Source organism: Xiphophorus couchianus, chromosome 9, assembly GCF_001444195.1.
Source record: "Xiphophorus couchianus chromosome 9, X_couchianus-1.0, whole genome shotgun sequence".
Classification (NCBI taxonomy): domain Eukaryota; kingdom Metazoa; phylum Chordata; class Actinopteri; order Cyprinodontiformes; family Poeciliidae; genus Xiphophorus; species Xiphophorus couchianus.
In genome coordinates this window covers 4,527,270-4,538,075 of record NC_040236.1, presented here as the reverse complement: position 1 = coordinate 4,538,075, position 10,806 = coordinate 4,527,270, and positions in this window count along the sequence as shown.

The window sequence follows — 10,806 nt, the reverse complement described above, 5'->3', positions numbered from 1 at the left end:
TCCATGTCATTTTTTTCCTTTAGTTAATGGGGTTATACATCTTAATCATCAGTACAACAGAATGCCTTCACTTGCACGTTCAGTCTGTAGCATCTGTCCACCTCAATCATCTTCCTACAGTAGCATGAGATCACACATTGCTTCTGAGAACTATTGTGCTCAATAGCTAAAATATTCAATATATCCAAACAACTTTCACATAAATGTATTTCTCTTTAATTTGGAGCCTGTAACATGATCCTTAGCTTTGCTTAGTAAAAAAAGGCTGTTTCACAATAAGACACTGAACACTGTGCAGTTTATATTAACATTGTCTACTGACATTTAAAACCACATCCACCAACTTTTGAGGACATTAACCTACACATAGCAACACATGTGCAGTAAAGATGAATCAGATTTCAGTTTAAATGCTTAGCTGCGAATTGTTAGTCTTCCTACTCATGCCGAGTGTTTTGTTCGACCACGCTCTCTTTGTCTGCTCTCCTGTAATCCCTCTCAAAGTGAATCATGCACCACTCCGAGTACCTCGTTTCTGACCAGGTTAGATGCTCTGACGGAACATGTGCAACATCACAACAAACACCAGCCAGACTCATCTCTGCGTCAATTCTTTGAGTTTGCACTCATTACCCTCCTTTCAGTTTAAATGAGCTAAACCATGGATGACGAACAACATGACCGTCTGCTTTTCTTTGAACAGACACAATCAGAGCAGAGTGGCAGAACGATCGTGGAGCATTTTTATAGATAATAAGAACGTTAACAATAGCAGAGAGGATAGAAAAACGTCACAGCTGAAAGGGAATCTCTGCTTTTGTTCCTGTTTGCGTACAAGCTAACATTAGCATTGCAGCATAGCTAATGTTAGATGAATAAGTGAATTTAAAACTTATGTGCTAATATTTAAAAGTAAGACATTGACTTGAAGGATTTTTTATGGATTTTGCTCATGTGTTAAGTGTGATGACCAAATCTATGGCCACACTCCTATGTCGGTAACTCTTTTTATGCACAAAACACAACACTTTAGTTTCAATAACAACATTTATTAGTTGATTTGGATACATTTGTTCCATTTGTTAGCACGCACATTTAGTTAACATAAGTATTTATATCAACTTAAAGTTAATTTTGTTTGCTTAGGATTAATTCTTTGTATGTTTTCCTGCTGGTACTTACCTGCCTTGGAGTTGCCAGACAAAAGATGGGGCCCAGGGCCCAGCAGGCTTAAATGCTGATTGGACTGCACCACTAGTTCCTGCTGGCAGGGGGAAATTGTAGTTTCTTTGTTTAGATAAGTTTTGTATCTAAGTAAATATTAGTATTTAAAGTTTAATATTTTAGATTTTCATTTTTGGGTCTTCGGCCAAGCTTAGCTGTACTGTTATTTGTTTTTGTGTTGTAACTGTATTCTGTTTAGTTACCCCTAATGTGTCTTAATTGGTCTTAATTGGTCACTAAATCCAGTATATAAACCTCTGTGTGTCATTTCTTTGTTAGGTCAGTTATGTTTGTTTGTGCAGCCAGTTTGTTTACATTTTTGCCTGAGTTCAATTTTGTTTCTTTGATCTCTTTTATGAGCTCAGTTTCTTTTGTCATTTATAATCTTTGGGTTCAAATAACACACACACACACACACACACACACATATATATATATATATTTCTAATATATCCTGTGACTCCTGTTTTTTACTCGGTCCATCACATTAAGTATTATAGGCAGATTAAAAAATTTTTTTTTTTCTATTAGTTTTCCATGTTGTGTTCACAAAGCTTATAGCCACTGTTATCAAAGTTTCTTGGTCAGAACATTACCACCATAACACTGCTGCATAGCTGGTTGTCATTTTAGTGCCAAAGAAAAACATGTTGCCATGGAGAAAATCACACTCAGTTGAATGTGGATTTAACAATATAGTGTGCTGAACCAGGCTGTGACAGACTTTTTGGACATGTTGAAAAATTCCCCAAAAACCCAAAGGTAACATTACCTAACGTCATGCTATTCTGTCTGCACTGATTAGAGGTGGGCAATGTGGACTTAGAATTTTATCACGATATTTTGAGGTATTGTTGTGACAACAATAAAGATCATGATTTAAAAAAAAACTATTTAGCCTACTACTTATTTTTTAGGTAGGTGCAACATTGTACTTAAAAAAAGATTCCCATTTGAAATAGGACGCTACTTACTTTAAAATAGGTCATGTATGTCATTAAACTACACACAGTAACAGCATGTAATAATAATTTGATATGGACATATATGTTTTTGCAAACGTGGAACAGTAGAGAACATAGCAAAAACAACATTTCCAATAATACTGTCAGAATTGTTTTTCTGAACTTCATAACTGATATTTATCATAACATTAAATCAGAAATGCTTATGGGAAGTTTTTCACGATAAATGATAATCAATACAATAATCGCCCAGCCCTAGCACTGATGAAGTGTGAGTCACCTCTTCATCAGAGTGAGACTTCATCCTGAGATATTTAATTAAAAAAAAGTAATAAAACTAGAAAACTAGACCACTGCTCCCCATTCTGTTGCAACAGAACACTAAATCCCCAACAAGTGTACACTATTCAGAACAACTTGTTTGGTAAATTGTATAGTAAAGGACAGAATGGTTGGTTTAATAATAATAAATTCTGTTGTTCTGTCTATTCTGCTGCATCATTTTTGTTTTGACCTAATTAACATACTACTACTAATAATAATAACTATCCCTCTGCCTTGAATCTGTCTTCAACAACTGAGCACCAACAGCTGAGATATAGGCTAAAATTACAGGAGCACATGGTGCCGCGTCTCTCATAGACGTAAAAAAGGAGCAGAAGCTCACACCTTAAGACCTGTGATTATTCATTTTCACTTCCATACTCCGGCTGACACTTTACAGCAGGAGGTGCTGCGCGTTAAGTCCAGGACTTCTGAACATGGCGACCATTTAGAAAGGTGTGTGCTGATTTGAGTTCTGCTTGTCCAGCTTTCCATGTTTTCCTGCCTGCAACAAACATGCCAGAATTCCTCCTGTTCATTTTGAACTTTAGCATGGGCGCCGGTTGCCATGCCTACAATGCCACACCGGTGCACTTGAACACAGTCAGGTGGAAACACCTGCATGCAGTCAGCATCATTTGTCACTTTCACCACGCAGCGCAACAGATCCACACTCTACCTGTTTATATGAGGATGTGAAGAAGCTTTTTCCATACGTTCTCACTTAGAAATTGAAAACACTTTGTTCATTCATGCTTTATTTATTGATTCATTATCTAGCGAACATATCATCAACTTCCTAAAATATTGACCTAAGTGATTTTTTTTTTTTTGCCAAAAGTGATTTTTGTCAAAAGAAAAATCTTTTGACAAAAAATGACTTATCCATTATTTTAGGAAGGTGACCATATATTTATTATGAATTAAATTGATTCCTGCAGTTAGACTCACATGCCTACAGTTCTGCTTCAAGTTACTAATTCAAAATCTGCTCTACTAATGGATGATTAAGCACCTTATCAAGGCCTCAACGGAACAATTCCTGCCCAGGCGGTTTTTTTCCTCCCCATACAATGAGGAAGGTTGTGTTTGCTGACATGGCTGCATTCCCTGCAGGGTCCGGTTTGGCCGCTTCACTTTTTTTCCATTTTTGCCTGATGAGGCTGGCGTTGGCCGCTCCTTTCAGCGGGGCTGTCTCCTCACTTTCACTGCACAGCGCTGAGACAACCTGGCGCGCTGCCCCGTCCGCCTGCCCTCATGCATTGTGTTTCCATCTCACCTGTTGTGTATCCTGCCTCCTCAGCCTCCCACCCCACCTCCATCCCCCCTCCACCCAGGGGAGCTACAACAGTGCTCCATCAAGTGAAGATGTAAACCAAGCTAGTCCAACGCCAACACACCCTCTTTCATTATTCATTTGCTCCTTTAATGAGTTTTCCATCCACCTTCAGGTGTCTGTCTCAAATGAAAAAAAAAATCATTATTGTGTTTGATCACTTTAAATTGATCTCATTAAAGCGTTATGTGTATATCTTGAATTATAATTAAATTCCTTGCTGTAACTGTAGGAGCTGTGGAGATCCACAGATAAAAGTCGGAGAATTTGTTGACAGGACAAATGTCGCTCCACGAATCTGGCCTTCATGAAAGAGTGAACAAAGTTGGAAGAAAGGAAGCCATAATGAGATCTATTTACATATATGTGTTAAAGACAAGAAATTACTTATCCATTAAGAAAAATCTGGCTAAAAATGACTGAAAACAAGGTGCATCCTGCAGTGGCGCCCCCAAGGGGTAGCCAGAGGAGGCCATAGCCACTCCAGGAACATTTCTGTTCACTTATTCTTATCACGTTCTTATCATCTTTTCTTAACAACATAATTTAAAATTTCTAATTATTCAAAGTCTTTTAATATGTTTATTTATTTTTTTAAGTTTCATTGTTGTGGATTATTTACAGAATAATCAACTGATCAGGGTACTCTGTTAAAAAAAACAACTAAAACTCAGACAATTAGATCAAACTGTTTGCTCACTGTGCAGAATGTAAACCGGCCTTCAGTCTGATCGAATCTCACTGAAATTAATTTGACAAATAATCCTCGTCTGTGACCGTCTTTCCTTCTATGACGCTGTAGTCCTGTCTAGGCTTTCACTGATGTGCCAGGCTAGGAGATCGAGTGTCAATCAAACAGATAATATGCTTGTTTACATACCATGATCATGAAAAGGAGGGCAGATAAATATTTGATGACTTCTTCAAGTTACTCAGGAACCTTGAGTTGGACCTAAGCAGTGAGGGTCATTGTTAAACACCTCTGGACAGAAGCAGCCTGCGCTTGAGGACAAGACTCTGGACGCTTTCTGTTTGCGCTTCCCAGATGCATTTCCGTCGAGGATACACTGCGCAGTTTCACATTTTGAAAATAAACGAGCTTCATGGGAATGCTTCACAATATTGGAAAGCAAAAAAAAGTCAGGGTTTTTGATAAAAAGGTTTTGGCGTTAGGACCGAGGTAGTTTTCCTAAGCCAAATTGAAATTTCGCAAAACTGCAACAGAAATGATGTCACACGATCATCAACCGGATGTTGCCACTGGTGCAAACCACAAAGAAAACAGGAAGTAGCTGGAGGATGACGGTGCAGCATGTTTTTTTGATGACTTATCACGTGAACAAGCTTATTGACATGCGATTTTAATTGCGTTTCTTATGTAATGGAAACACCTCAAATGCAAAATTGTGGGGGGTTTTCGGCAATAGTAGCATATCGACAAAGTTTTGCACACATTTGTAATGGAAACACGGCTAGTGTCGCAAACCATCAGCCTCTTTTTCTGGAGTGCACTCAAAAAACCCCGACATTCTCATCGGATTCTCATCCTGCTGACCTCAGGTCAACTTTTTTTTTTCTTTTTTTGCGCACTTGCCTTCACCCTTCACACAGTAATCCCAAGCAGCGTCCCAGTAGACGGAGCTTATCCACGTGACTCCGATCCGTCTGCACACGTTCGGCGAGACTTGCTGCCACGCTGCTCGGCTCAGCCCACGCTCGCCTCGGTCCTCCTCCTCTGAATGCACAGCGGCGTCTCTGAGAGCTCAGACAATGTGAAACGTATAGTCCAAACAAAAGGCCCAGAGAGAAGACAAAAAGCGAGTGGGACGGGAGCGAGGTAGAGAGCCAGAGATGAGACAAAAAGTCTTTCGACACGGCAAAAGAGCAATTAGACGCTTAGTCATGATAGACCGTCTCATCCTACTTTCTGTTGTTATTGTGTTGCGCTAAAGATAACGCTTGAAGCTGGAATATCAAGAAACTGTCAGACGGCTTTTGTGAAGTGATCATTTCTCGTTAATGATAGCGCTTTAAGATGGAAGCCTGCAGGCTGCTCCATAGCCTTGAAAAAAAGCTCCAGACTGTTTGAACTTTTTTCTAAATTTTTTTCTCTTTAATGTATTCTAGTATAATTTTATGTGACAGACCAACATAGAGTAGTGTATAGCTATAAAGAGAAAGGAAACAGACTCATTGTTTCCTAATAATAAATTGACATATTTCCCTGTTGAATACCTTTGTATTGTTTTTAATGACGGTCATCGGGACACCTGACGCTCCCATCTGTGTTAGAGCACAAGGTTGACCTGGTAAGACGAGGAGATCCCCCAATTACAAGCATCTAATTACCTCATTGCAGCTCCTTAATTACAACATAAGAAGCTCTTGCATTATTTTTTGCCCCTTCCCTTTCCTTTTTTTCCCCTCCATGCTGCTGCCTCAATGTTCCCTCCGCCATATTTCCCTCGGGGGTCTCTGAAACCCCTAAATAATGCACACAGAGTGAAGGGCTAAAAGGAGCTGCAAGATGGATCCAGGCTGAAGCCTATTCATCATTTCCATAATGACACGGCACTCAGGTGGATTTCTAAACAGCTATATTTACTCCCACCCCTCAATGATCCAGTTTTTAGTTTGTGACACCGCAGGAGAAATGGGTCATTCAGAAGCAATGAGGCAGTCTGCTTACTGGGTGAGACTTCACAAACTGTTTGTAAATTTACTGTAACTTAGGTTTTACATATGTTACAAGAGTGTGGAAAGTACTTTGCGTCTCTAAGATCTGATTTGAGTTTCAAACTGGTTTTACATTTTGTTTGTGATCATGGGAAATGTGTGCAATGAGTCATGAACTTTGGATAACCTCTGTGCTACCAAGGTTTTGGTGACACAAAAAGCTCTTGCAGTACAAACCAGCGAAAACAACAAACAAAACTTTGTTGTTATGTCTGTCAAAGCTGACCTTTGATCGTCTGCATTACAACTCACAAATGAAAACTTATGCTGCACTAATGATGACTAAGCCACCACAAACGTTTGACACCATTTGAAGAATCAGGTTGTAGTTTTTTGTAACGGCTCTTTGAAAATATTGTGAATGGTCTGATCACAGTAGCACGATCATAGTCATAAAGCTAGCTAGTGTGCTGCTTATCATACAGATTATTATTTCTTCATGCCGTTTAATTTCTTGGAGGAACACTGGGAGTTTGACAATTGTTTTAATTAGCCGGTCAACGCCTCAGTTAGCTTAGCCCTGCTTAGCACACCTGTTGCTTTATCTTCAATGTTACTCACTTACTGTACTCAGCCTCTTGTCCATCTCTGATTCAACAGCTGAGTCATCTTAGTATTTCTGTAGATGACAGAAGTCGGAGTTGTGCTGGAAGTCTGAAGTGTAGAGAGTGAAAAGGAATAGTGAGAGTACAGAGCCCTGTGGTGCTCCTGTGTTACTGACAAGCTGGTTGGACACACCGTCCTTCAGTCTCACAAACTGTGGTCTGTTAGTGAGGTGGCCATAGATCCAGGCGTTTGTTGAGGCCTCCACCTCTGTCTGCTGGAGTTTCTCACAGAGCAGATCAGACTGAATTGTGTTAAATGAAGAAATCAAAGAACATGATGCTCACAGCGCTGCCTGCTTTGTCCAGATGGCAATGGGTTTGTTGAAGCACGTGCATGATGGTGTCTTCAACTCCATGGCAATAAGCAAACTGGAGGGGGTCCTGACATGAGCTTGTCTGCTTAGTCAGGTGGGCCAACATGAGTCTTTCCAGGACCTTCATGATGTGGGATGTCAGGGCAACAGGGCTACAGTCGCTAATGACTGAAGGATCAGTTATAATCTCAGCAAGTCTTTAATTCTGTGAATAAAGGTCCAGTGAAGTCTGGTCAGGTTGTTGTGCGACTGGGATGAACGATAACACAACAAGCTGGGACCAAACCCAACATTTCGTTCAAGGAGTAAAAATTATTTTCTACTTTAAACTATTAAAGACTGCAGCACTGAACGCTTTGTGACCGTGACCACTGGAGGATAAAACATTGATGTCAGCGTTTTCTTTGTACTGTTAAATCTTCTCTGCGTCTTATCAGTTTTGACGTGAGGACGGAAACATTCCTCCCTGTTCGGTATCAGAGATGCGTCCGTCCTCACTTTGATTCAGCTAAGCCAGATGTAGTTGCAGGCTCAGCTTCCCACTCTTTCCTTGCCTGACCTCTTGTCATTTAGAAGATTACTTTACAATCCGTCTCCCTCGAGGATTCCGTTACAAACCTGATTTTCTCTTGGCGACACTCACAAGGTTCTGTAGCTGCCATGAAACATTTATCCAACCTTATTCTTCATCCCCCCCCAACCCCCTGTGCTGCGTGAGGACGTTTCTGTCTATGTAGGACGCGTTGGTTCCACATTTAAACCAGGGCCATTTAATTTGACCACGACTCTGTTCACTCCTGTAGACTTCACAGCCCAGATGCCTGAGGTGGTACCTACTGACGTCATGCTGCAGCGTCTCTGGACCTGCTGTTCAAATGGCTCCATCATGTGGCTGCATGCAGGCTGAGGACAAAGGAAAACGTCCCTAAAACTCTCCAGAGCGCAGGAGGGGGATTGTCTGCCAAGGTGACCCATTCCAAGGATTTCATCCAATCTACAGTGAATTCTGAGTTTGGGGATGCCAGAGCTCAGTTATTACACAGCTTTGTAGTGGATGAACGCAGAACAATAGTGAACAATGAATGTGTGAGATTACCAAACGTCACGCTCTTCTGGTTTTCCTTTTACGGCGAGAACATGAACCTAAGTCCCCACTGAAAAGCCCACAGGTTTTTATTATTTTATTTTGCATTTTTTTTGTTAGCTTCCTAAAATCCACCAGTGAACTCAAATCCACCGACAGTTTCTGTTTGTGTTGTAAAATGCATTTTTAGTTGTCCTTACTGTAACAACATTTACCCTGAAAGAAAGTTTTCTGCCTTTTGGCTCAGCAGGAAATAGTTTCATCAACATCGTCAGAGTTTGAAATGACTTAATCTTATCTTCCAGGTGTGGAAAAGTTTACAAATATTTTAAAGATAGAAATCTGATTTAGTTTTTGTCTTGTTCTAATCTATTGAAAAAGAAAAGAAAAAGAAAAACAAGTCTGTAAATAACCATTAAAAAAACTTTTTTTTTTTTTTTTTTTTACAAAGTTGCTTACAGTATGTCACTTAAATATGCTACAACAGCAAACTTCAATGCTGATTTCAAACCTACTGTATAAAAGTAGAAATGTGGTGCATTCCTGCAGAATCACTTTTTTTAACACTACTATAGCTCTAATTATTTTTGGGCAGTCTCTCTGCCAACCAGGTGTGGAAAAGTTTAAAATATTTTAAATATGATAATCTGATTTTATTTCTGTCTAGTTTTAAGTTACTTAGAAAGGTAGGGAAAAATTAAATCACTATATTACCATTTTTTATTCATTTATTTTTTATATATGTATATATAAGTAGCTTTATTCTGCTAAACATTATGATGCTGCAGCCACAAACTTCAATAGGGAATTCAAATCTGCAGCATAAAAATGTGGGGTACTTATACTAGTTTGTCTGAAAATTGTGTCCATTTTTAATGCAAAAATAACTACAGCTCAATTAAATTACTTTCAAAAAGTAAATGCTTGTAGCCGATTCATAAAACAGTAGAATTTATTTGTATTTTATGGGTCAAATCAATAAGTTGCACCCAATGGGAACTGATTGGTTTTAATTGCCATACACTTCCGCCCCAGGAACCGGAGCAACACAATTCACACCATTTTTCCTTACAGTTGAAGTTCTTAGAATCTATTAAATTATGTTAATTATCACTTTGTTGCCATCATTTCTTTTAAATGTTAGGACTGCATATTACATGTCAAAGCAACCTGTACCAACAAAGCAGAGTGAGTGAGTGCTCTGCATGCTCTGCCTCCAGATACTCACTCTGTTTTTTCATGAGTCATGATGGAGGAGAGAATCTTTGACCCACCTGCAGGCCACTGTTACCATTATCATGATTGTGTGAATCTTTTCTAATGGACAAACTGAGCTCCTGTTTCACCACCAATGTATCATTCTAATTCCAACAGCAGAAGGAAAGGTCAAAGTAAGCCTGCCATAATGTCACCGTATGATTGTTGAATAGTATTAAAACACTCTGGGCCGTTTGAGCTTACATAAACTCACAAAGGATAAATCTGACAATGAAAAATATTTGTGATTCGTTACACTGGTTTTATTTTATATATTTATATATATATATAAATATATATATATATATATATGAAAAAACAAACAACAGCGAGTCATGAAAAGGTGATAATATAAAATGATTTTGCACAAGTCTGCTGTTCTACATCTTTGTTTTTCTTGCAAAAGTTGTGACAGCGCTTTGTACTTTATGGAGAGGAAAAAATAAAAAGATGAAGCCTCAGAGTGAGCAAAACTTTTTGTTGTTGTTGTTACTGCCAGCATTTTCAATGATGACTGCACTGAGCCAGCCCAGGTAAGGTTGAAAAATGATTCAATTTAAGAAAGGTGAGGAAACTGAAACATTGAGGTCTTACTAAGAAAAAGAAAACACGTAACAATTTTTCATGCTACCGTTTGAAGATAGCACCTATGGTAGATTTTCAAATAAAATATTTAAAAAGTAAAAAATAATATATATATTAAAAAAGCGTTTTTTTATTTTATCCAAAGTGGATTATCGTATGCTTATTATCCCACAGAGACGTACTGTCCCCCACACACGGAGCTGTACTAGCTAGCATGAGGGTCTTTGCTAGTCACACAATCCCCCCTTTGTCCTTTAAAAACAATGGATATCAATCAGGTAAAAAAAAAAAACAAAACTGCAAAAAACAAACAAAGTGAATTTTAAAAAGAACCTAAGCTTTAAACATTTCACTGTACAGTACGTTCAGTCCACGT